This window comes from Pelodiscus sinensis, chromosome 2, assembly GCF_049634645.1.
Source record: "Pelodiscus sinensis isolate JC-2024 chromosome 2, ASM4963464v1, whole genome shotgun sequence".
NCBI lineage: Eukaryota > Metazoa > Chordata > Testudines > Trionychidae > Pelodiscus > Pelodiscus sinensis.
Window position 1 is genome coordinate 128,698,478 of NC_134712.1, and position 25,717 is coordinate 128,724,194.

Below are 25,717 nucleotides of genomic sequence, written 5' to 3' on the forward strand. Positions count from 1 at the left end.
TTCTCACTGTCCTCAGCCCTCCTGCAACCTGTCCCTCTCCACCAGCCCTTCACTCCCTCCTGTGCCCACTCCTCCACTAGCCTCACTCTGATCAAGTGAGCTACCCCTCCTCATGCCCTCTTCCAACACCTCCGTCTACACACCTGCCCTGCCTCTCTCCTCTGGTGCTGGTCACTCCCCTGCAGGTGTCTGCCCTTCTGCTTCACCCCAGAATCCCCTGCACCTTCTTGGTGCCTCCCCCTTTCCTTACTGCCCCTTCCCCCTTTGCCCACTTTTTCTCTGATGCCCACCCCCTCACCACTCTCTGCCCCATTCCCCTCCTGCCCCTCTGTGCCCTCACACATGACTTGCTCCATCCCCACCTTTCTCATGTCCACCTCTTCTTTCAAGCCTTCTCCCCCTCTAGCCCCCAATGCCCTTCCCCTCTCCTCTCCCAGCATCACCCTTTACCCCCTCCCACTGGCACTTCCCCTCCTGCCATTTCCTCATTGTCTGCACTTGGCCCCCTGCCATTTGTCTGTCCTCCACCCTGTCTCTTGGTGCCTTCCCCTTTCTTCCTCCTCCCCCTCCACAGAAGCCCCTTCCTCTCCTATCTCTTCCCCCTCCGCACAAGCCCCTTCCTCTCCCCTACCGCACAAGCCCCTTCCCTACCTTTTGCCTTCCACTTTGCGAGCTGGAGTCTGCACTCAGGACCCGGAGTCAGAACCCGGAGCCAGCCACGCCCCGCAACGTGACTCCAAAGAGTTTTAAAATCCCAGGCTGTGACGTCACGTCACGCCCGGGCATCTCCCCACCCACCTGCAACACTGCGCATGGCAGCAGCAGCTGGTGAGGGGGAGCTGCGCTGAGAGCCGCGCACAGCAGGGACGGTCTGGGGCCGAGGGAGACGCTCTGGGGGCAGGGTGGGAGGACGTGGGGGGGCTGGCAGTGGGGGTCCAGGGTCCACTCTAGGCAGAACTGGGGGGGAGACCCAGCTCCACATATTGCTAGAGCAGGGCCCCTGGCTCTGAATAGTAACTCGCCACCCATGGCCCGGCACACTTCCGGGTTCAGGGGCACGGGGCCCCCTTAGGCATGGGGTCCAAATCGGTTGAATCTGCCTAAGGCCGGCCCTGAGAAGCAGTAAGATTTAAGTAGTAATAAGTGATAATTGGCACAGAAAAGTAGGTTACAAATCAAAAGAAACAGAAACACTTGGGTAATTCTACACTAAAACCTCAGTTTTAGTAACCGGGTTTAGTTCTTTAAAGGATTTGAAACCACAAACAGAGGAATACTTCTTTTTAGGGTTAAACAAAGATTTTTATTTTCTATTTACTTTTTAATTAATTTCTCACTTAAATCAATTCACTGTCTTTAATTCTTCTCAGAAAGCGTAACATATAGATAAAAAATATAAAAAATAAAACAATTAAAACAAATATAATAACTCCCCTACAGCTATATCCTCCAGATTTACCTTTTGACAGTTTGTGGAATTCTCTGTCATACCTATATAATACTCACATTAAGATGGATAGAAACATTGTTTAGATTCAGGACATATTCTTTTTCTTTATCTTTCCTTTCGGATTTTTTGTTTGTTGCAACTTACAACCAGTGTTCTCCTTTCGGAGCTTACAAACGGCAACGAAATTCAGCGTCAGGGAGGGAGCCACTTGGTTGATCAGACCTGCCTTTTTGGATTCGCAACCCTTCCGCTCTTGGTCTGTTTTGTTCAACCTTATATACCCTGTTTCGGTAATTTTCCTCTCACCTGACTATGCTAACAGTTTTTGTCATCTCATGCTGCCTTATTTGGTGGTTGTTGTTGAACTTTCTTTCGTCTGCTTTTATTTCCTCGAAACCGGGTTATCAGTGCTCTGTTGTTGTTTTTTTTAGTTGTTCGTCTGCTTATACTTCCCTAAAAGAGGGATTATTGTTGGTTCTCTAGTCAAATTTTGGTTTTTTGTTTACATCTCCCGTACCTTAACAATGCTGCCTTGCTTTTACACTTTCACTAAATTGGTGCTCACTTGACATAAACTGGGTAGGCCTTAACACATCTTTTTCACACTCTGTACAAACTCTTCACACTTTCCCTAAAAACCTCTTTTACAGCTGCCACTCTAAACCAGGGCCCTCTTCCCCACCCTGGGGTCTTCTGCTCCTTCCTTCAGGTGCAGCCCAGCTAAAAGACCAAGGCCTCTGCTTTCCTATTCTTTTTGTTGAAGAATTGAGGCCACTCCCCACCAACCAACTTAAGGACAAAAGAGATAGTTTATCAGTTGCTCATCAAGACTTTGAAGGTAACACCCTCCATGTGTCTCATTCATACACTGAAAGCCACAAAGTATTCACCATTCCAGATATCTAATTGTACACACACAAATGATACATACATTGAAGTAAGATAAACAGAACCAGTGGATCATGACATGAAGATTTATGGGTTACACAAAATAATTTGCTCAAAGCACCTTTGAGTTATGTATATTCATGGCCATAAGTTCATTTAATAAAGCATTGGGGAGGAGGGGGGAGCTGTCCGTCACAGAGACAGGGAAATCTGTCAAAAAAATTTTGGCTGGTTCTAACTGTGGCACTTCCTGACCAGGCAATATGCTTGGCCTCCCTGAATCTATAATTTTTAGAAATCAAGTAGGAAAATATAGTAGTATTTTTTCTTCATTTCAAATCGATGTATTACAAGAAGAGAAATAATAAAAAATTCAAAGCAATTTCCCATCAAGGAATGACATTTTTAAATGAATGTAATTACTGAATGTCAGTTTATTTTGTGGTAGGCATCAGTCTTCAGGGTAAAATATCCTCATGAAAAGAAGAAAGTATGATTAAGAATGTGTTCTTGTTCTTTTCATTGGCAGGCTATGTTAAAAGGAAGTACAGTAGTAACATTTGTTAAGTTTAGAATGGTGAAAAGAAGTTAAATAATTCTGGGCTAAGTGGAGATTTGTGGAGTAAACACTGGAGTTTAATGGATGAAGTTTTGGTTTCAGTTTCAATTTAAGAATGAATGAATCAAAAATGTCTCATTTTACAGTTCAGTGGAATATCAGGAGATCTGGCATACAACCACTGAAAGAACTGAAGCAATCAATAGAGGCAATTAACAAAAAGTGTTTTCTGGCAATTTGAAATGTTACTTCATTTTCTGGAAGTGAAATTAAATTGATTGTTTTCTGCCTTTTACTTCACCTTGCTCCTGTTATCGATATGTTGTAAATGGGTCCCAGGAAAAGGAAACAGTCTCTAAACTAAACCCAGCCCCTTCCCCTCGCCCCAACAGCAACTTTGAAGTTTCTCAATTTATTTTATTGCCAGGGGCTAGCTTGAACCTTTTTCTCTTTCTGCCTCTGCCCCATTTATCCAGAAATCTCTATGGGATCCTCTCTGCCTTTAGATACAATCTTATCTTTCATGGCAGAAATGTCTTCCCTCCTCAGTGGCTGCTATAAATAGCAGCCTTCTGGCACTGTTCTATTATATTTGAAATGTCTGTATGAAATACCTCATCAGGTCTTTTCCTGCCATTAACCGCACCCTAAAAAGCTTGGGAAAAAAAGTTGGCCCTGACCTCTGTTGGTCAGCTTTCTTTAATATGTCACACCAGCTGGAGGAAACAAGATCTGTCATCAAAGGCCCTGTGACATTTTTAACCTAAGAGCCTTTCAGCTGGCCTTAACTCAAACTGTGTCTTATAAAGAGAGAGGGAGTGTGTGTTTTTCATATAGAGAGGACCCAAGACAGGGAGGACTCTTTTACATCAAAGGCATAATTATGAACTGCGCCAGAAGTGAAAAGGAAGTAGGTATAATTGCCATACAACTTATCAGTTAATATTGTGTAAGGTCAGATCTGCTCTAGGACATTTTATTAAAATATCATAGGTGTCATAGAGCCTGTTCTCCATAGGGTTTCCACTACTCCAGCAGAATTGGTGTTAGTAATATTTTTTTCTCATTCAGATGTGTCCCACTAAGGCCTTGTTCACACTTACTAGTAGATTGGTGCTGTAGGAATTGATCTCCCTGGGTTCAATTTAGCAGGTCTACTAAATGACCCACTCAATGGACTGCTGATCATGCTCCTGAGGACTCCAGTATTCCACCAGATTGAGAAGAGTAAGGGGAGTCAATGGGAGAGATATTCCCATCAATTCCCACTCCTCCCTCCTGCAGTGGAGATGCCACAGTAACTTGATTTAAGGTATATAAACACCAGCTACATTATTCATGTAGCTGCAGTTGTGTACAGGGATGTAAGCGAGTAGTCAACTAGCTGACTAACCAATAAGCAGAAGCTTATTGGTTAGCACTATCAACTAGTCACATCCCCCCACTGCGGCTCTGTAATATTAAGGGGCAGGAGAGCCGGAGTGCGAAGAAGCTGACTCAGTCTCTGCTCCCACAGGTCTCTGATCACTCTGCATAACTTTCCCTGCCGCCACTCTGCATTGAAAGGGACAGGGGAGTCTTTGTGTGCCAGCTCCCCTGTCCCTTACAATGTGGAGTGGCAGTAGGGGAAGTTATGCTGGAACCAGCATGAGCCAGACTTTGCATTGGAACTGCCTACCCTTATCGACTAATCGAGTAGTCAATAAAAAATCTATTGACTACTCGATTATGAAAGTAACCACATCTTAACATCTTTAGTTGTATACCTTAGTTCAACATTGCCCTCTGTCATAAACCTGGCCTTAGAGTAGCTGCACTGTACATCAGTTGTAGCTGCTGTCTGCACCAGCAGTAATTTCTGATGGTAATCATCACTAGCCTCCTGCAGACAAGGAAGTACCCCCAGTCTATCAATCATAAAGTCAAAGGTTATTCAGATGAAGGCCAGATGCTAGAAAGTGGAACTGGAGTCATGCAGTTTCCATGTATCCACTTCTTTGCTTTTGACCCTCGCCATATCCGAACTAGGATAATCTGTTATTTTGTCCATGTTCATCCCATATTTATTGGGAATTACTATTATGCTTTACATGTGTTTTGCATGGTTAGTACATTGTATTTCTTAGTCTTACCACATTTTTATTTTACTCCGAAATACTTAAAAATACACATTTGAAGATAAGAAGATGCAGTTATCAATAATATAGCATAAATGTTTTATTTTCTAATATGCAAAGCTTTCAAGAATGTTTTAATAGACTATTTGGACACTTTATTAAAATATATGCTAATTTGTGTGTGCATATTTAAGTGTACACGGAATAACTGTAAGTAATTGAAGCTATATATGTGCAAGATGGGTGGTTTAATATTACTATAAGAATAATCTCTGTTGCATTTGCTGACTTTTAAAATATATATCTTTATCATAACTGGATTCTTCAGTTGTTTTACATTTAAATTTCTTTTCTTAAAAAGGAAAGCAAACGTGAGGATAAAAGAGAAAAAGACTGCACATGCTAGAATGTAATAGTGCAATGCTTGCTCTGCTTAACACATGAATAGACACCTGAGAGATTAATAGTTTATGGTGTTTAAACCTTTGCTGTTGTTGTTATTTAACTGAAGACATTTTTATACATGGTCAAATTAACAGGGTAATAGCAATGCTTTTGAAATAAAGTTAAGAAAAGCAGCAAATGAAAAACTCTCTTTGCATCATTTGCTGAACTGTGCTATGTCTGCTTCACTTGGACATTTCCAATCTTTCTTCTTTCCGTTTCCTCATGAGCAGTCTATGGGGCTAACAGGACACAAAGGAAAACTAGCCATGGTGATTCATTGCTGCAGTAGGTTCTGAGAAAAGTTTAGTTACAGAATGTTCCTAAAAGATCTTTATGTATAAGCAATAAAGCCAAGGCAAATAATTTAAAAAAATGAGAAACTCTACTGTAAAAAATGGGACAGTATAATTGCATGCTCCCAATGTTTGATCCACAATTACTTTTAATAAACCAAATGTAGTGTGGTAGCTTGGCCTCCCTCTGACCTGGAAAAGGAAGAACTCCCTGAGATAGCTTGGAGGGCAGGGTGAGATCAAACCCAGTCCCACCCCCAGGAAACAGAGGGGCAGGACCAGAAGTATAAAGTCTGGAGGAAATTGCTCAGCTGGACCTCAGCCATGGAGGAAGCCAGACGCCTTGCCCAAGTACCTGCGAGGGAAGTGGAGGGAGGCTTGGCCACACTTCTGAGGAGAGGAGGACTGGCCTGGACTGCAGCATTGCTGGTAGGTCCAGAAGGCTGTCCAGGACTACCAGGATTGCTAATTGATCTAGCCCCTGAGCTGATGGAAACCCTACCAGAGTCTTTATTCCCTGCAGACCCAGAGGAGTGATGACCAAGCCAGGCAGGCCCAGGGGGAACTGGGAAGTAGCCTAGAGGTAGCCGACCAATGTGCAGCTGAGGAAATGGAAGTGAACTGATCAGCACGTTGTGACCAGCACCCCTGCTGATCCCAGTGGCAGCCAGTGCTGCCATTGTTAGGGCCCTAGGCTAGGACGCAGAGGAGCAGGTGGGCCTGCATCCCCCCTGCCACCGCATTCCCTGAGTGGCAGGTTCCCCCAGTTTGGGGCCAAACTCCTGCACTTGTTGGCTCTTTGCCAGAGCGAGCAGACCTGACTGCCACTCAGCCTGATGTTAGGCTAGAGCCCTTAAACTACTAGCTGCCGCTGAACAAAAGCCTGGGAATATAAACTGTTGTACTGCCTGAGAGCAGGCCTTTACTGCCTAAACTGTTTGTTGTCCTGACCTGAAAAAGGGCCTGGGCCTGTGAACTATTGCTCAGCCTGAGAACAGGCTTGAGCTTCCTTACCCTCTTTGTGGCCTGCCCTGCGCTAGGGCCAGGACAGATGGACTATTATTCACCCCGGGTGTGTCTACACTGGGCCACTTATTCCGGAAAATCAGCCGCTTTTCCGGAATAAGCTGCGAGCTGTCTACACTAGCCCTTGAATTTCCGGAATAGCAATGATGCTCTACTGTACAAAATCAGCCGATATTCCGGAAACACTATTCTGCTCCCGCTCAGGCATAAGTCCGTATTCCTGAAAAGCTTTTCCGGAAAAGCGCCAGTGTAGACAGCTTTTCCGGAAAAGCAGAAGAAACAGAAAAAAGCGGTTTGGACGGCAGGAGACCCCGTAGAAGCCACGGACTTCCGGGTAACCCATGGCTTAAAGAGCGCAGACGCTACTGGCCGCACATGGCAGGAGCCCCCCGGAGACCACCCTTCCCAGCTCTGCCACTGCCAACTGTGCTGCCCAGCCACCTCAGTGCAGGCATGGCAGCTCCAGGTGGTCATCAGCCACCGTCACCCGGGGCAGGGAGGAAGCCCCCAGGGGCCGCAAACGCAGGGCCCCATCCTGGACCCCCAGGGAGCTTGAGACCCTCCTGAACTTGTGGGAGGAGGAGGAGGGTCTCCATGACCTGCAGTCCCACCGCCGGAACGCAGACGTCTACAGCCGTCTGGCCCGGAACCTGTCCCAGCAAGGACACCCCAGCCGCAACAGCGAGCAGGTGCAGTCGAAGGTGAAGGAGCTGCGGCTGGGGTACGCGCGGGCCATGGAGGGGAGGGGAGCAGGACCCGATGCCTGCCCCTATTTTGAGCGGCTGAACTCCTTTCTGGGCGAGCCAGCCCCGCAAGCCCCAGCTGTCCCTGTGGACACCTGCCAGCACCCCCCCATCAACCGTCCCACCGAGCCGGAGGAGGGAGACGACAGTGGTGGCGCGTCAGCAGAGGAGGCCAGCATAACCACCCAGCAGGCCCCCTCCAGAACCTCCTCTGAGGCCGGGGAGGAACCCACTGGTGAGTCTTTGCAGGTTACACTCCCAAATGGTGGGGGGCGGAGGGCGGGGGGGGGAAGGGGGAGAGCATGTCACTCAGGCCACGTGAGCTGCACGCTGCGTAGCATGAGGCAGTTAGCAGCACGTGCAACCACGTGCAGCCTGGTGACCGAGCGGCAGGTGGCCGTGGCAGGCAGCTGCAGGGCATGCCGGGGACCATGCTCCTCACACACATTCGGCGGGACCAGGGGGAAGGGTGGATGCCAGCTGGAACCGGCCAGGGCCCCAGGGACTCAGCCCAGAGCCCGCAGCTCCACCAAGGGGTGCAGCACAGGGAACGGCACACTGTCCCATGCCTGGCTGTGAGGCACAGCCAGCTGCTCCTGGGATAAGCACAGCGTCACAGTCCTGTGACCGTGGACCCCCACCGGGCCCCTCACCTGCTCCCAGTGCCTTGGCAGGTTCCCCGAGGGAAGTCCCCACTGTGGCCACACCTGTCCCTGGGCTACCGGGCTTGCGGGAGGGATAGTGGGAGGGAGACGGGCCCCTGAGTTTTGCTGCAAGGATGGGACATCCCCCCCACTCAGTCAACCTTCTGGTTCTGTCCAGAAGATATCCCACGCGAGGGGATCTGAGAGCCCAGACCACCACTGACAGGTGTGCTCCCAGGCACTGCCGTGGGGATGCATCTTGCTCCCTGTCAAACACCACTGATTAGCCCTAAGCTTTTCACAGTGTCCACTGGCAGGGAGTTCCACAGGTGAACACAGCACAAGCACCCTCCCGCCCTGCACGGGGCCAGGATACAGACCGGTGCTTACAATACTGGAGGGAGAACCCTACTCCAGGGGCGGTCCTTCTTGCAACATACAACCACGGGAGCAGGAGGGGAACCGAGTGGGCTCAAGCCACGCAACTGTGCGGTCACCTGGGCTCCGGGGTGGAGGGCATGAGGTGTGGGGACAGTGGATGGCCTGCCTGACTGACCCGTCCTTTCTTCTCTTCCCTGCAGCGGGACCCAGCACCAGACCTGCGACTCCAGCAGCAGTGGCACCCCCAGTTGCCGAAGCCTGGAGGCCCAGGCTCCGACACCGGGACCAGCTGCTTCAGCGTCATGTCACCGCGGTGGAGGGGATCCAGACCTCCATTGCAGAGCGTGTGCAGGGGGACCAGCAGTGGCGGCAGGAGGGATGGGCTGCGTTCCTGCAGGAATGCCGCGAGATGCGCGCCACAATGGGCAACCTGACGGCACACTTCATTCATGCCATCCACTACGGCATGGCCGGACTGCATGCCCCCGCCATCCCTCCCGGAGCACAGCTCATGCCCCCTCCTATCCCTGCTCCTCTCCCAGCTCCTGCTCCTGCTCCTGCTCCTGCTCCTGCCCCTGCCCCTGGTCCTGGTCCTGACCCTGGTCCTGGTCCTGGTCCTGGTCCTGACCCTGACCGTGCTCCTGGTCCTGACCCTGACCGTACCCCTACTCGTGCCCCTACTCGTGGCCACCTCTCCGTACAGGCTGCCCCGACGCTGTCTGCCCAGCGTGGGCAGGTCCGCCCCCAGAGGGGCGCTCGCAGGGGCCACCCATCCCAGTAACTGCCCCCCCGGTCCAGTTAAAGGTCCCCCTCCCTCTCCCAGTTAAAGGTTCCCCCCCGTTCCAGTTAAAGGTCCCCCTCCCTATCCCAGTTAAAGGTTCCCCCCCGTTCCAGTTAAAGGTCCCCCCCCCCCCTTGTAAATAAACAGTTCTGTTTTCATGTGAATGTTGTGTGGTTATTGTGTTCCTCTAGTAACTGTAAAGAAATGATGTGAGATGCCAATTTGCCACTTCAATTTAACAGGGCTACAAACTGTGGACAACACATCCATGACTCTATCACCGGGGGGGGGGAGGCCTTTTTGAGTGGTCATTGCTTTGTGGCGCAAATAAAGAAATACTGAGACTTTTCAGTAAAGATGTAAACCACAAACTATATTTACATACCAACAAACAAGCACAAAGTTAAAAGATGGCACAGTACAAATTAATTCTGAAACATAGTTGTAGGCTCAGGGAGGACGATTGATGGTGTTGCTGGCCCACCTCAATCCTTTGGTCCTTCCAGGCCTCAGGAGAGGAAGAGCCAGGAGATCCCTCGACGGACGATGACAGCGAAGCTGGCCATGTCAGTCCTTTGGGCCTTCCGGGCCTCAGGAGAGGAAGAGCCAGGAGATCCCTCAAAGGTAGCACTGCTGTGAGCCTTCCGCACGAGTCCCAAATCCTGTTGGCTGTTCTTCCAGGACAGGAGATGGTGGCCCAAATCCTAGCCTAACTTCAAAGAAAAACCCTACCTGCACCCGACGAACAGACACGATGACGGCCGATGTGCTGTGACCCGACGCTTTACTATGGGGGGGGGTAAGGGGAGGAGGTGGGGAAGTGTAGGAGCTGGGACGGAGTACTCTGGGGTGACCCAAGCGACCCTGCTACAGGGCTTGGGCAAACATGTCCACCAGGGCCTCTGTAATGCGCATCGCCTCCTGGCGCGCCTGGCGGATGGCAGCTGTGTCGGGCTGGTCCAAGGTCTGTGCCTCAGCTGCCACCCATGCAGGGAGGAAGGCCTCCCCACTGCGCTCCACAATATTGTGGAGCACGCAGCACGCGGCCAGCACCTCCGTTGCATTCAGCTCACCCATGTCGAGACGGGTGAGCAAACAACAGAAGCGGGCTTTTAACTGTCCAAACGCCAGCTCCACTGGGTTTTGGGCCTGGTTAAGGCGGTCGTTGAACTGAGCCCGGTTCTGGTCCGGCTGCCCCGTGTAGGGCCACATGAGCCAGGGCATCAAGGTGTAGGCCGCGTCCCCGACGACGCAGATGGGCATCGGCACATCCCCGACAGTCAAGTCCCACCGGGGGAAGTAGGTGCCCGCCTCCAACCTCTGAAACAGTCCTGAGTTCCGGAGGATGCGGGCGTCGTGTGCCCGGCCGGACCAGCTGCCGTAGATGTCCAGGAAGCGGCCCCGGTGATCCACGAGGGCCTGCAGGACAATGGAGCAGTACCCCTTTCGGTTCCTAAAGTGGGCTACTCGATGATTCGGGGCCCAGATGGCGATGTGGGTGGCGTCCAGGGCTCCCCCGCAGTTGGGGAACCCGAGGGCAGCGAAGCCGGCCATGGTCTCATTGACGTCACGCAGGAGGATGATTCTCGGGAGCAGGATGTCATTGATGGCGTGGACAACCTGCAGAAGGGTGCAGAGAAACACAAGGGAACACATTACATACAGCCAGGGGTGAGTGTGCGCTCCCTTGGGTCCCCCCCCTTGATTCCCTCTCTGCTCTCACACACACACACACACACACCAGGGCCCCTCACACACCTCCCTCACCAGCGGGCCTGTGCAAGGGAGGGACGGCCGAAACCCCTGGGCGACGCAGCCTGGAGTCTTGGGTGTCCCTGGGCCTGGAGTGGAGCACCCTCCCCCCATCCCACTCCCCCTGGGACTTACCTGGATGACGATCACTCCAACGGTGGATCTTCCCACCCCGAACTGGTGTGCCACCGAGCGGTAGCTGCCCAGTGTGGCCAGCTTCCACAGTGCGATGGCAACCCTCTTGTTCACGGGGATGGGTACCCGCAGCCGGGTGGCGGTTCTCTGCAGCGCAGGGGTGAGCCAGGTACACAGTGTCATGAAGGTCCGCTTTCGCATCCGGAAATTCCGGACCCACTGGTGGTCGTCCCATCGTCCGAGGACCACATGGTCCCACCAGTTGGTGCTCGTCTCCAAAGTCCAGATGGGTCGGTCTATGGTCGGGTGCTGATGCCATGCGGTTGCCAGGACCTCCCTGGTGAGGGAGTCCAAGGCGATCTCTGCCTCCTGGTACATGAATGCCAGGGCACCAGCCTGCAGCACGAGCTCCAGGCACCTGTACAGGTCCAACAGGGGCCCGAGCAGGAACATGGCCACCCACGGCTCCATGGCAGATAGAGCAGGGCAGCCAAAACAAAACGCCAGGAAAAGCTGTTGGGGGGCCAAAGGGTGGTGTCCCCAAAACTCACAGGGCAACCACCGACCCTGCGAAGGGTGCCAGTCCCTGGCAGAGGCCCCAAGGCACAGGAGCACGAGACCAACGGCTGCCCGGCGAGACCCCTTTAACCACGCATCTGGACGGAGCTCCGGCCCTGCCCCCAGAAAGGTCTGGTGGCCTTTGCCCTCTTCAAAATGGTTCCGGGCTTTTGCTTTTCCGGAAAAGCGCATCGTTATCACGGCCAATGTAGACGCTCCTTTTCCGGAAAAGCTGAAAACGGAATAGTATTCTGTTTTAAGCATTTCCGGAAATTCATGCCAGTGTAGACGTAGCCCCCAAGTATAGGCTGGAGCACCTAGACTGCAACCCTAAAGCAGGGCTCTTCCGGACTACTAATCAGTCTGTTTCCAGTGTAGTAAGGCAGCTTGGTCTCCCTCTGGACCAGGACCAGAACACCAAAGTTTGTCAGGCATTTAAGATTAATGCTAGGACTGCCAATTTATCGCAGTTAACTCACGTAATTAACTAATCTCAGATTTAATCACAGGGTTAAACAATAGAATACAAAAGTGAAATTTGTTAAATATTCTTGGATGGGGTTTTTCTACATTTTCAAATATAGTGATTTCAATTAAACAGAATACAAAGTGCACTATGCTCATTTTATATTATTTTTATTACAAATATTTGCACTGTAAAAAGATACAGTATTTTTCAGTTCACCACATACTAGTGCAATCTCTTTATGTGAAAGTACAATTTACAAATATAGATTTTTTTTGTTACATAACTTTAATTAAAAAACAAAATAATGTAAAAGTTTAGAGCCCATAAGTGTCCTCAGTCCTACTTCTTATTCAGCCAATCACAATGACAAAGGTTGTTTACATTTACAGGAGATAATGCTGCCTGCATCTTGCTTAAAGTCACCTCTGTTGCTTGATTCATAGAGGCTCACAAGTACAAGAGCTAATCTATTTTAGAAGGTTTATTAAAGTTGTAATTAAAGTTATGATTACCCAAATATGGAAATTCTATAAAGACCTATGCACAAGTTACAAGTACAGTTATACACGCATCCTTTACAATAGTGTTAGGGTCTGATAGGTCTTCTATGGCTTTGCATGATTAAAGGAATGGTTCCTGCTGGTATCTCCCATAGAGAGCTCAGTTTTCCTGTTCTGTGCATCCCTATTTTCCTAATATGATACACTGCATATCTATCAAAGTGCCAATCTTATTTCCCGTATTGTCTGTTTGCCCTGGAAACTTAAGGAACCCCAATTTAGTCTAGGCTGTGTAATTACTTCTGTTTTCATTAGAATTGCCACACAACTCATATCCTGTGTGTGGTTAAGGCACATGTTGCAGGTAGATGCACTTTTGTGGTACTTTTGTTATCTATTATTATATATTTATTATAATTTATTATCTAATATTAATCTTCTGGGCAATTTTGTGTAATATTACCACTTGCTGCCTCTTTTCCCATAGCATTGGGTTATTTTGTAGAGCATTGGGTTATTTTTTGGTCACTAATGTCATCATTTCTTGTCTCCAAAGCCTAAAAGAGTTAAGCTAAAATTTTGCAGGCCTCTGCCTACAGGTTTTTCTGTCTCAGCCTGTCTTACTCATGTCTAATGCTCCAAGTCTGTAAATAATAATCAATCTTATACTTTTAAAATTCTACAAATTAATTCTAATTACCATACAATGAATATATTAATTAATATGAGAATCATAACATCACAAAATAATGGATAATTACTAAAATTTAATACTAATTTTGTAGGCCAGCTCACTCTAGCATACCTTACTCACATAAGGAGTCTTGGGCAAGAGTGAATGGAAAAGCCAAAGTAAGTGCTTCTTTTTTGGAAGTGTGTTAAAAAGGTGTTTAATCAGAGTTTTAGATATTATTATTATCATCATCATCATTATCATTTGCAAATAGAATTCAAAACTCCCGGTCATCTGAAGAAGTGGGCTGTGCCCACGAAAGCTCATGATACCATCTACAGGCAGTCCCCGGGTTACATACAAGATAGGGACTATAGGTTTGTTCTTAAGTTGAATTTGTATGTAAGTCAGAACTGGCTCCAGATTCAGCTGCTGCTGAAACTGATCAGCGGCTGACTACAGGAAGCCCTAGGCAGAGTTGCTCTGCCCCCGGCTTCCTGGAATCAGCCGCTGATCAGTTTCAACAGCGGCTGAATCTGGACTCCTGGGACAGAACAGCTGGGGCGCTGCCGGGTAGGTCCCCGCAGGACCAACCCGGCAGCACCCCAGCTGCTCTACCCCAGGCGTCCCGCAATAAAAGCCTGGTCTGCTGGAGGGGGGGGGGCGCACTAGCTGCGCCCCCTACCCCCCCCCCAGCAGACCAGGGAGACCAGAGCAAAGCCGCAGAGGCGCAGAGGTCCCGCCGCCTCTGCGGCTTTGCTCCTGTTTCCCTGCTGTGCTGGGGGAGTGCCCCCCAGCACAGCAGGGAGACCCGAGCAAAGCCGCAGAGGCGGGGGACCCTGCCGCCTGTGCGGCTTTGCTCGGGTCTCCCTGCTGTGCTGGGGAGTCCCCCCCAGCACACCAGGGAGACCCAGAGCAGCTTTTCTCGCCCCGGAGGACGTGGTGGCGGGACCGGTGCTCTCTGGGCGGTCCTGCCGCCCGCGAGCTCCAGGGCGAGAAAAGCTCCATTCATAAGTGCGGATCCGACATAAGTCGGATCCGCGTAAGTCAGGGACTGCCTGTACATGTTTTGTTAGTCTATAAAGTGCTACCAGACCATTTGTTGTTTGTTCTAACTAGGTCAGGATTGGAGAGTTAGAACCCTATTCTAGCTGTCTTTATTATCATCAAATACTATCATTTCTGGAAAGAAAACTAATAAAAGTCATTCTAAGAACCAAAATGACTGTTTTTAATTTAATGAACCCAGTGTTCATGAAAGTGAGACTGTTAGTGTTGGTAAAAGACAGCTACAGTGGGCAGGCTCTTATATGAGACCCTTTCTTATGTCTCCAATTATACATAAACCATGCCCGGGAAACTGCTTCTGTGCATGATGGTTTCATGATGTGAATACGCACTCTGTAGTGCATTTGCTGAGAGCACTAACCCATTTCTTGTTTTGACAAAGACTATGTAAAATCTAAATACTCTGAATATTAGACTGAATTCCACATGTGTGAATATCTATCTATCTACCTATCTATGTGTTTGCTTTATTTTCTTTTACTACTTTAATTTTCCTCCAGTAAAATTTTGTGAGCGCTGTTTAATATTCAGAAAGAATTTGCAATAACATAAACAATGAGAAGTCCTTGGCACCTCAAGGCCGTAAAAAGAGTCAGGCACTTGCCTCGGGCAAATAGCTGAGGGGGTGCAGAAAAATAATATAGAACGCTAATTATTTTAAGACCGCGCCACTTCCCTCCCCTGCCCATTAGCATCAGCCGGCCCACAGTTTACACGTCAGGCTGCACGTTGCCACTCTGCGATTCAACAGTCACCAGACATGGTGGCTGCCCAGCACATCAGCTACTTCCGAGCAACGCGGGAGACCAGGCACCGGCTCAGTCATGCCAAGCACCGCTTTAAGGTGCCCTAGTACAGTTCCCAGGCACAGGGCTGGGGGAAAAGGGGCTCAGATTGCCCTGCACAGGGACAGAGTGCAGGAGGTGAGGTGGGGGTGTCAGACTGGGAGCCAGGACTCCTAGGTATTGTCTCTCCTCTGCCAGAGGAGTGGCTCTAGGTCTTAGGGGTATGTGATTAGAGCTGGGGGTCTGGGTGCTATGGTCCCTGGGTTCTACGGGTCGGGGTCTAGGCCCTGAGCCTGTTGGAGTCATGGTTTATCTGCCAAAAACTGGAGCCCATGCTGCTGAGCCACCTGTGTCAAGTGCTTTGAATGTGCTACACAAACCAAGGGGCAAGGCAGTGACTGTGACTTCTTGCAAAAGTTTTAATAAACTAGAATTAATTAAGATCTACCTTTGAGCATCCACGGGTCAGGCGAGATTATCAAATATGTCCATCTTATCAATAGAACACAAGGTAGTGAATAATATTAATTTCAACACAATTATTCTTAGAATCATAGAGCTGAAAGAGACCCCAGAAGGTCATCAAGTCCAGCCCCCTGCCCAAGGCAGGACCAACCCCAACTAAATCTATCCAGCCAGGGCTTTGTCAAACCGAGACTTAAAAACCTCTAGGGATGGAGATTCCACCACCTCCCTAGGTAACCCATTCCAGTGCTTCACCACCCTCCTAGTGAAATAGTTTTTCCTAATATCCAGCCTATACATCTCCCATTATAACTTGAGACCATTGCTCCTTGTTCTGCCATCCATCAATACTGTGAACAACCTCTCTCCATCCTCTTTGGAAGCTCCCTTCAGGAAGTTGAAGGCTGCTATCAAATCCCCCCTCTCTCTTCTCTTCTGCAGACTAAACAATCCCAAATCCCCCAGGGTATGTCTACACTACAAAGTTAGTTCGAACTAACGGACGTTAGTTCAAACTAACTTTCCTAGGCGCTACACTAGCGCTCCGTTAGTTCGAACTTAATTCGAACTAATGGAGCACTTAGTTCAAACTAGGTAAGCCTCATTTTACGAGGATTAAGCCTAGTTCGAACTAGTGGGAGGCTAGCCCTTCCCAGGTTCCCCTGGTGGCCTCTCTGGGCACAACCAGGAAAACTCTTCTCCTCTCCCCCAGCCCCGGGCCCTTAAAGGGGTAGACTCTGGCCAGACGGCACTAGAGTCAGCCAGCCCTGCCAGCAGTCTCTGCCCCTGAGCCAGTGGCTGCATGATGAGCCAGGCAGCCAGTGGCAGCGAGACGTCCCCTGCCCAGTCCCCAAGCACCCAGGGGCCAGCCAGGGGCCGTAGACAGCGCACGCCCTCCTGGTCTAGTGCGGAGGTCATGGACCTCATTGAGGTTTGGGGGCAGGCCCCCAACGTCCATGATCTCCGTACTAGGAGGAGGAATGCGGCCGTCTATGGCCGCATAGCAGCCACCATGGCCAGCAGGGGACACAGGCGCACCCAGGAGCAGGTGCGCATTAAGGTGAAACAGCTGTGGCAGGGGTACGCCAGGGCCACATGGGGCAGCGCCGCTGCAGGGGCTGCCACCTGCCCCTACTTCGCTGCCCTCCACCAACTATTGGGGGGCAGGGCGGTCTGTGCCAGCCCAGGGGACATTGAGCCGGGACCAGAGGGCCCTGACATGGGCGCACCAGAAGGGCCACCGCCAGCAGTTCCAGCAGGGTCGTCCAGAGAGACCGTACTGGGTAAGTAGTTTGAATTAAGTAGTTCGGGGGGGAGGTGGGAGGGAGACCAGGGACCGCGCGCGTGGGCCATGCCTTCCACGGATCACGCAGACACCTGTGCACGTGCGAGCACATGCCATGCCACCCTTGGGCAGGTGGCTCCAGCTGCGTGACACCCAGGGGCCATTGCCCAATAGGCACATGCTTCTGCAAAGAGACGTGACATGCTCCCGACCCCGGGGCAGGACCCAGCAGGATGATTTCCCTTCACATGTCCCCTCTACACGGAGGCAGGGGACATCTCCCCTTCCCCCCCCCCCCCCCACCGCCCCGGCCACACTATACATGGCACAGGGACATGGGTGCAGTCTTGGGGCAGCTCCCAGTCCCGGGGAGAGCCAGACATACTGACCATGGCCTCTGTACAAGCACAGCAGCTCTGACGGTGCAGGACATGGTCACCCTCACGTTGCGGAGTTGGGGAGGGGGCTGGGCATCATCCTCTGCGTCCCCAGGGAGAACTGACCACTTCTCTTCTTTCTCTACAGCTGCACCAGCTGCTCGTGCAGGGCGCACCACCCCGCCCGGGACATGCTCCCGCACCCGCGGCCTGCTCCGGACCGCCAGCACGGAGCAGGAGTACCGGGACCAGCACCTGGGGGCCCTGCGAGCCGTGCACCGCACACTACAGGCCTGGATGAGGGAAGACCTGCAGGTCCGCCACTAGCTGCTGGCTGAGCTCCGAGGGCTGAGCACCAACCTGCAGCTCCTGCTGCAGAGCATGGTGCCCCGTGCTGGTCCTGCACCTGCTGCCCCCCCAACTGCTGTCCCTCCTCCCACTCCTGCTCCCCCTCCCACCTCTCCCTCCTCAACCCCCACAACCTCTTCCTCAATGTCCACACCCCCCACCTCAACCTCCGCACCCTCCACCCCATCCCCCCGGGGACACCGAGGCCCCCTCCCTTGCCGTGCTGGGAGGCGGTTGACCCGGGTAGACCCCCACCCCGATCCTTCAGTTTCCCCACCCCCTCCTTTCCCTTGCTTCCCCCTTTCAGCTCCCTCCTCCCAGTTTCCCCCTCCCCTCTCCCACCCTCTCTCTTCCCCTCTCCCACCTCCTTTTCCCAGTTTCCCCGAGTTTTGTTAAATAAACAGAGTTTCTATTTTTGAACACACGTGTCCTTTATTTTGTACATCAAGAAGAGGGGCTAGGGAAGGGTAAGTGGAAAGAGGTGAGGGAGGACTGGGGCACGAGCCCCCGATGGGGAGGACTGGGCTGGCTCTGCGGGCTTCTGGGGGTGGAAGCTCTCCTGCAGCCCCCCAATTGCCCCCTCTCCCCAGATGGCAGCCTGCAGCACGTGCATCCGGGCTGATGGCCGAGTGGTGTGATGTGCCCAGTGTGGGTACTCCGGGCACTCCAAGCCAGGACTGCTTTGCAAGCGGGGCACCCCTGAGAACTGTCTGTCCAGGGTGGGGGTTGGGTCCCTTTAAGCGCAGCCCTGGGCTAGCCTGAGGCAGCATCTCCACGCTCTAAGTCCTCCTCTGATGCCCTGCCGGCACTGCTTCCGGCCATCCTTAAGCCCAGTTCAGGGTCCACTATGTGTGGACATGCTAGTTCGAATTAGCAAAATGCTAATTCGAACTAGTTTTTTAGTCTAGATCCGTTAGTTCGAATTAGCTTAGTTTGAATTAACTAATTCGAACTAAGTTAGTTCGAATTAACGTTGTAGTGTAGACGTACCCCCCGTCTCTCCTCATAGGTCATACGCTCCAGCCCCCCTAATAACATTTGGTCTCCCTCTGCTGGACCCTCTCCAATGTGTCCACATCCTTTCTATAGTGGGGGCCCCAGAAATGGACACAATACTCCAGATGTGACCTCACCAGAGCTGAACAAAGGGAAATAATCACTTCTCTGGATCTGCTGGCAATGCTCCCCCTAATGCACCCTAAGATCCCATTACCCATCTTGGCTACAAAGGCACACTGTTGACTCAAATCCAGCTTCTATAATCCCTAGGTCCTTTTCTGCCAAACTGCTATCTAGCCAGTCGGTCCCCAGCCTATAACAATGCTTCCGTCCCAAGTGCAGGACTCTACACTTGTCCACATTGAACCTCATCAGATTTTTTGGGGGCCAGTCCTCTAATCTGTTGAGGTCACTCTGGACTGTATCCCTGCCCTCCAGCGTATCTACTTCTCCCCCTAGCTTGGTGTCATCTACGAACTTGCTGAGGGTGCAATCCATCCCCTCATCCAGGTCATTAATAAAGATGTGGAACAAACCTGGTCCTAGAACAGGTCCTTCGGAAACTCTACTAAAAACTGATTGCCAACCTGACATTGAGCCATTGATCACTACTCAATGTTGCCTAGTGCATTTGTCTGGAAGCTGACCTTGTCTGTGAAGACAGAGGCAAAGAAAGCATTGAGTACTTCAGCTTTTCCCACATCATCTGTCACTAGGGGTGTGTCTAGACTACATGCCTCCTTCGACGGAGGCATGTAGATTAGCCAGATCGGAAGAGGGAAATGAAGCCGCGATTAAAATAATCGCGGCTTCATTTAAATTTAAATGGCTGCCCCGATCTGCCGATCAGCTGTTTGTCGGCAGATCGGGGCAGTCTGGACGCGATGCGTCGACAAAGAAGCCTTTCTTCATCGACACAGGTAAGCCTCGTGAAACCAGGCTTACCTGTGTCAATGAAGAAAGGCTTCTTTGTCGGGGCATCGCGTCCAGACTCCCCCGATCTGCCGACAAACAGCTGATGGGCAGATCGGGGCAGCCATTTAAATTTAAATGAAGCCGCGATTATTTTAATCGCGGCTTCATTTCCCTCTTCCGATCTGGCTAATCTACATGCCTCCGTCGAAGGAGGCATGTAGTCTAGACACACCCTAGGTTACCTCCCTCATCCAGTAAGGGCCCTGCATTCTCTCTGATCACCCTCTTATTGCTAACATGCCCGTAGAAACCTTTCTTATTATCCTTCATATCCCTTGCTAGCTGTGATTCCAATTGCGCTTTCGCCTTCCTGATAACTCCCCTGCATTCTCGAGCAATATATTATACTCCTCCCTAGTCATCTGTCCAAGTCTCCACTCTTTGTAAGCTTCCTTTTTGTGTTTAAGCTCACCAAGGATTTCCCCGGTAAGCCAATGTGATTGCCTACCGTATTTGCTTTTCTTGCTGTGCATCAGGATAGTTTCTTTCTGTGCCTTTAATAAGGCTTCTTTAAAATACTGCCAGCTTTTCATATAAGCATCCCAGAGAATCCTATTCATCAGTTCTCTGAGGGAGTCAAAGTCTGCTTTTCTGAAGTCCAGGGTATGTATTTTGCTACTCTCCTTTCTTCCTTTGGTCAGGCTCCTGAAATCTACCATCTCATGATCACTTCTTCCCAGGGTGTCACCCACCTCTTCTTCCGCTACTAGTTTCTCCCTGTTTGTGAGCAGCGGTCAAGCTGCACATGGCCCCTGGTTGGTTCCTTCAGCACGTTACCAAGAAGTTATCCCCAACATTCTCCAAAATCTTCCTGGATTGTCTGTGTACTGCTCATTAAAAGCACGTGAAGTACAATTACAGGCAGTCCCCGGGTTACGTACAAGATAGGGACTGTAGGTTTGTTCTTAAGTTGAATTTGTATGCAAGTCCGAACTGGCGTCCAGATTCAGCCGCTGTTGAAACTGACCAGCAGTGGCTGAATCGGACACGCCTGGAGCAGAGCAGCTGGGGTGCTGCTGGGTTGGTCCAGTAGCGCCGCACCTCGGCGCTGTGGGACCAACCCGGCAGCCCCCCAGCTGCTCTATCCCAGCCGTCGGCGAGAAAAGCCTGGTCCAGGGAGACACGGAGCGGCTTTTCTCGCCACGGAGGATGCAGGCAGCGGGACCGCCGAGACGCGCCGCGGTCCCGCTGCCCGCGTCCTCTGCGGCTTTGCTCCGCGTCTCCCTGGTCTGTTGGGGGGGCCCCCCCAGCAGACCAGGGAGACGCGGAGCGGCTTTTCTTGCCGCGGAGGATGCGGGCGGCGGGACTGCCGCAGCGCGTCTCGGCGGTTTGCTGGGGGGGGGTGCAGCTAGTTCGGGGTTCCCTCACCCCATTCGTAAGTAGGGATCCGATGTAAGTCGGATCCATGTAACCCGGGGACTGCCTGTATAAACAAATATCTAATAGTACCTGACATAAGGGGGCACAATTTTATATTCTTGCCTCTGGCGCAAAATTATCTAGTTACAGCACTGTGGCAACTTACAGACCAATAGATTTATTGGAGCATAAGCTTTCGTGGGCAAAGATGTGACAAAGTGGGTGTTTGCCAATGAAAGCTTATGCTTCAATAAATCTAGTGGTATATAAGGTGCCACAGGACTTTTTGTTGTTTATGCAGTTTCAGACTAAAATGGCTACCCTTCCGATACTTACTATAACATATGCATTCATACATACAGATGGACTGCACTGTAAAATAATCTGTGATCCAGTTATTTCAGAGCTCATATTAGGAGAGTGATGCAGAGAGAAATATTAACAGTGTGGTTTCATGAGGATTGTTAGTGGGTTGCAGGATTTATCAAAAACAAGCTGGCTGTATTAGTGATCATCACACTTCACAATTGTTTCATGCCAGAAAGGTCAGTGAGGTTATCCATCCCAATGTCTGAAGTGAAAGCTCTGGCACATTTTTCTCAAAGGAACAGAGTATAGTGACATAGACTTTGCTGCCAGACAGTACTGTCCATTAGTTTTAAATAAAATCTACTTAAGGAATAGACTGGGTGCACCCCTCTGGGGAGATTCAATTTGCTAAGTAGGATTCTGACTTGACATTCTTGGAGCAACTGCAGGTTTATGGAGATAGCAACCAGAATATATGAAATCACACAGTGCCAGTCTTTGCCTCCAGATGGTTCTTGAGCTCTTAGGGTAAGTCTAGACTGTATCCCTCTGTCGGCAGAGGGATGCAGATTAGGCAGGTCGACATTGCAAATGAAGTGGGGATTTAAATATCCGGTGCCTACTTTGCATAAAAATGGCCACCATTTTTGCTGACTCAGCACTTTGTCGGCAAAAAGCGGCAGTCTAGAGGGGGATCTGTTGAGAAGTGAAGCCTTTTTTGACAGATCCTGTAAACCTCCTTGCAAGAGGCATAAGGGGTCTTTCGAAAAAGGCTTTCTTTCTTGACAGATTCCCCTCTAGACTGCCACTTTTTGCTGACAAAGTGCTAAGTCGGCAAAAATGGCAGCCATTTTTATGCAAATTAGGCATGGGATATTTAAATCCCCGCTTCATTTGCAATGTTGACCTGCATAATCTGTATCCCTCTGCCGACAGAGGGATGCAGTCTAGATATAAACCTAGAGACAATGTTATTTATTATGCTTCTCCTTGAAAAATATATAACACGTGGTTTCATGGGGTGAAGGACAAGTCCTATTAGTCCTGATGTCATGCCATAGTTAAATTTGTCTTCATTTTGAGATGAGCTGATTTCTGGCAATCACAATTGACATCAATGAAAGCAGGGGATGTCACTCTGCTGAGAAACACTATCTGCTCTCAGAACTGGTCCAAATCCAGCCACCAAAAATCCTTCTGAGCCCCTGGCACTTTTAACTTGAAGCTTCACTTTGAATTTTCCCTTGACCAATCCATCAGAAAGACAGAGTTTGAAAATAGTTGAATCTAAAGGGAAACCCTTGCTGTGAAATAATGGATTCCTTTGGGAATTATTGTCCTAAATTCTGTGGTCCCTTGAAATCACTTTCTGTAATACTCATAACAGGTGCACAATATATAACTTTTTATTTTCTGTTTGCCCAGTGTTGAGTTCCAAACACCACATTATTGTAATATCTAATCCAAGGTCTCAAACTCCTGGCCCACAGGCCAGTGCCAGCTGGTGACAAGAGCCTCAGGGAAGTAGAGCAAGTGCACCTGCCCAGTGTGCTCCATTTCTCTTGCAGCTCCTGCCACCATGGGGTGAGCGGGGAGTAGGGGTGTGACTGATACCATGACAAGGTACCAAGCCCCCAAAGTGATGCCTAACTCCACATGCTCTGAGGACAGGATGCCACAGATTGCACAGTCACTGTGGCCAGGCCTGGCCTTTGGGTTAGAAGTTGGAGACCCCTGATCTAATCTGAGATTAGTGTGCCTGTTGCATTTTGGGGAACATGATATCTGGTGTTCTCAAAGGGAACATGTTTCTGTTTTCTAAAGTTCTTAAGAAAACCAGCATATATTATATAACTAGCCAATTAGCCCGTCATAAGATGGGATTTTTGCTCTATCTCTCTCTCTCTTTCTCTCCTCCTCCTCCTCCTCCTCCTGCCTCCCCCCTCTCTCTCTCTCAGGGTAAGTCTGCACTAGCCACCTAAGTACAAAATGATGGGGATCTAAACCAGGGCCGGCCCAAGCCCTTTTGGTGCCCTGGGCCTGGGTGTGCGGCGCCACCCCCGGGTGCAAGGCGCATGCACAGGCCCACCTGTGGGGCATTGGCCTGCCCCCCCCAGGGTGCACAGGCCCACCCCCCAGGATGCACGGCGCATGCGCAAGCTGCCCACAGCCGCTGACGCAAAGCCCGGGGCCCGCCCCTGGAATGCTCAGTGCATGTGCGGGCTGGTCACGGCCGCTGGTGCACAGCCCAGGGTCCGCCCATGGGGTGCACAGCGCATGCGCTGCCCTGCCCAGCCCGGCCCGGCTAGTGCTGCTGGCACACGCGCTGGGCTGTGCAGGGCCCCGCAGCCATGGGGGCAAGGGCGCTGCTGTCTGGCGCTGCAGGGCCAGTGCTGCGAGAGCCGGGTGCGCGGCTCCTGATGGTAGCTGTAAGAGACACTCGTGGGTTGTTGCCCTGGGCAGCTGCCCGGCTCGCCTATGCCTCCGTCTAAACCATGCTCTAGTCTAAACCATTCAGGAAACAGATCTTAGAATCATTATGGATAGTTCCCTGAAAACATCTGATCAATGTTCAGTGGCATTCTAAAAAGTTAACAGAATATTCTGAATCATTAGGAGAGGAATAGATAATGGAATAGGTAATGATGTTACCCACATCTCGAATACTGCAGCTGGTCACCTTCATCTAAAAGAAGATGCATTCGATCTGGAAAAGGTACAGAGAAGGGCAACAGAAATAATTAGGGATAAGGAACACAGAATGGATCACTTGATGACTACCTCTTCTGTCCGTTCTTTCTAAAGCACCTGGCATTGGCCACTATTCATAAGTGGCCCAAGTTAAACTTCTTATTTTATATTACTACAGCAGTGGCAGAAGCTGGAGCACCAGGCCCTTTAGAATCACCACAGGAGTACTGCCTGATGGATGGCAGAACAAGGAGCAATGGTGTCAAGTTACAGTGGGGGAGGTCTAGGTTGGGTATTAGGAAAAACTATTTCACTAGGAGGGTGGTGAAGCACTGGAATGGGTTACCTAGGGAGCTGGTGGAATCTCCATCCCTAGAGGTTTTTAAGTCTCGGCTTGACAAAGCCCTGGCTGGGTTGATTTAGTTGGGATTGGTCCTGCTTTGGTCAGGGGGCTGGACTCGAAGACCTCCAGAGGTCTCTTCTAGCCTTATGAGTCTGACAGGTGCCAGAGCCTCAAGCGATATGCTCTGACTAGCTCTGAGGGCTGGTGGGTTGAGGAGTGGGCAAAAGAGGCACCATGCCATCCTAGAGGTGCTGGGGGCTGCCTGCCCCAACCCCACTCCTTCCTCCCAAGGCCCTGCTTTTTCCGGGAGCTTGGAGCCATCTCCCACTCCACATTGCCCTGGGGCAGGCAATCCTGTGGGCTCCTCTGTATTTAATATGACAAAATACACAAATGGCCTATGTAAGCCCTGTTAAAGGGATATGCAAAGGACAGTATGTGGTACTACTATAGGGTGGGTTTCAACGTATGTGTGACAACATTATTGTGGAGAATGTTACATCTAAGAAAAAATGTGCATTTAGTTCTGAAACTGCTTGTTCTCATCTCATGGCAATGAGTTCCATACACAAGAATGTAAGGCTATCCAAAGTTCCCGTGAAATCAGTTTGATCTTTTTTGCTATCAGATTTTTACCTGCACTATTGAGGCCCTCGATGTTTTAACATCTTTCCAGTTGTCGTCTTTTTTTTTTTTTTTTTTTTTTTTTAAATCCAACAGTTTCGTTCTTGCACCTTTAGGAAATTTGTCAAATACCTTTTTTTAATCTGCAGTTGCTTAAAGTCTTAATGCTGCTTTGTCAACACACATTTCATTGCCTTCGTTTGGCTTCTTTCAGTTTCCTCATTTTAGAATAACTTTTGTACGTTCTTTTTTGGCACAAAATTTAATCTAGATCAGTGGTTTTCAATCTGGTGACCCTCTAACTGTGTCTAAGATTTTCAAAAGGGTCTGCACCTTCATTCAAAGTTTTTAGGGGTCCTGCCGCAGCTCCTTCACCTTCAGGTGCACACCTAGTGTGGAAATCATGGACGTTGGGGGGCCTCCCCCCAAACTTCAATGAGGTCCATGATCTCTGCACTAGTCTATGAGGGCGTGCGCTGTCTACGGCCCCTGGCTGGCCCCTGGGTGCTGGGAGACTGGGCAGCGGACAGCTGGCTGCTACCGCCTGCCATTGTGTAGCCACTGGCTGAGAATCTGCGGCTGCTGGCAGGCCTGGCTCTTGCACATGCCCAGTGGCCAGAGTCTGCCCCTTTAAGTGCTCCGGGGCTGGGGGGGGGGAGCAGACAAGTTTTCC

The 25,717-nt window shown here is 50.4% G+C and overlaps 1 protein-coding gene across 3 annotated transcripts in view; it reads left to right on the forward strand.

Annotated features, from left to right (window-relative positions):
* Positions 1 to 25,717, forward strand: part of CDH18 (cadherin 18) — a 1,055,536-nt gene that overhangs the window by 218,264 nt on the left and 811,555 nt on the right. The window lies entirely within an intron of this gene.